Source organism: Petromyzon marinus, chromosome 1 (genome assembly GCF_048934315.1).
Source record: "Petromyzon marinus isolate PM22_M1 ecotype Great Lakes invasive population chromosome 1, UKy_Petmar_22M1.pri1.0, whole genome shotgun sequence".
In the NCBI taxonomy this organism is placed as follows: Eukaryota; Metazoa; Chordata; class Hyperoartia; order Petromyzontiformes; family Petromyzontidae; genus Petromyzon; species Petromyzon marinus.
Window position 1 is genome coordinate 9,742,653 of NC_133667.1, and position 1,929 is coordinate 9,744,581.

A 1,929-nucleotide genomic window follows, 5' to 3' on the forward strand; every position below is an offset into this window, starting at 1 on the left:
CATCCATGGTCGGAACAGAGGAGGGGGAGAGAGACAGCTGCGAGGTGCTATTATACTCCATGTTGTAAACCATACCATTAACCGTGGTGTGAGAGGTATTAAGAGTCAATGCTGGCGAAAGAGCTGCGGTCTGAAGGTCATCATAAAATACAATTAATTAAGAACAGAAATGGTTTAAAACATCTTTCCAATGGTTACTAAGCCAGAATCCATCTTCTCGGTTGAAATTGTCTCTGTGCTTGTATATGTGAATGGCCTCATGAACGAATCTCTCATGGTAGCCGGTTGGTTTGCAAAGAACCTCCGTCTTGGAGAAGTCAATGTCATGTGAGCCCACTGAATTATAACAGTGATCTGCCACGGCAGAGGAGTTCGTCCTACCGTGTTTCAAGTCTGCTTTATGTTCGCGGATGCGGTCCGAGATATGTCGTTTGGTTTCTCCAATGTAGCTACTACCACAGAGGCACTTTAGTTTGTAAATGCCCGGGTACTGTATGTCTGGAACAGCATCTTTTACAGATGGAACTAAATCACGGATTTTATGTACTGTGTTGAATCGGACCTGGATCTTGTGTTTATTCAGGATTTTGGAGATCCTTTTAGTGACCCCTGCAATGTAGGGTAAGGTGATGGTTTTGAGTGGCTCCACAAGAGGATCCTTCTTCATGACTGGAGTAATGGCTTTGCGGATTGTGTAGTCGGAGTAACCATTAGCCCTGAGAGCCTGGTGTACGTGCTTGAGTTCACTGGTAATGTGTTCCTGGTCGGAAATGCATTGGGCTCTATGGTATAGAGTCTTGATGAGGGAGTTCTTCTGGGATGGATGGTGGTGGGAATCCGGTTTCAAGTAGGCATCTGTATGGGTAGCTTTCCTGTAGACAGAGTGGCTCATTGAACCATCATGTCTCCTTTTAATTAAGACATCCAAAAAGGGTAGTTTGCCATCTTTTTCGAGCTCCATGGTAAATCTGATGGCTGGGTGTATGGAATTGATGTGGTCGCGGAATTGGTCTAGAGCAGGCTGGCCATGTGGCCAGATGACAAAAGGTGTCATCAACGTACCTCTTCCATAATGTCGGGCGTAGAGTGGCAGTCTGGATGGCGTCAGTTTCAATTTTTTCCATGAATACGTTGGCTACAACCGGAGATAGGGGGGAGCCCATTGGGGTGCCCTCAGTTTGTTTGTAGAAAGTTCCATTCCAGGTGAAGTATGTGTTTGTTAAGCAATGTCTCACCAGGGGGGGTACATCAGTATGCAGTCCTTGATGAACCAGGTCTTCAATGATAGCGATGGTGTCAGGTACCGGGACTTTGGTGAACAAGGACACCACATCAAAACTGACAAGCAGGTCGTCTGGGGACAGGGAAATGCCTTTGATTGTCGATACCATGTGAGTAGAATTTAGTACCGCGGAGGTGTTTTTTTCCAGTGAAAGGTCAGTCTCCAGCTTTCAACCCCTCTATCTCTCTGGCTGCTCTGAAGAAAGCTCGTTACCCTAAAGGTCATCTTTGTTGTTGACACTGTATTTTTATGTATGACCACAGTGTTATTGATGCACATGTTGAGTTTTTTTTCATGTATACAAACTTTTTAAAAACATGTTAAGGAAGTCAGGCAAAATCTGCACGGTATGCAGCTCACATTGTTAACGAAACAATGTACGGTACTTGCTCCAAATACAGAACTCTACTGGTGATTCAGATGTCTTGTCAGCTCCCAATTAATTGACCCCTACAATGTTTTCTTTCCATTTTCATTTTTGCTTCAAATACATCTTACTGACAAAAATATAACGATTTAGTTGAGAATTAAATGGTGATCACAAGACATCTAGACCACCAAGCGGTACAGTGTTTCCAGTTTGACCACTTCTCTGAAGCGACAATGAAAAGCACGGAATGAGGAACTTGCAAAGGAGCCGCAGTCGC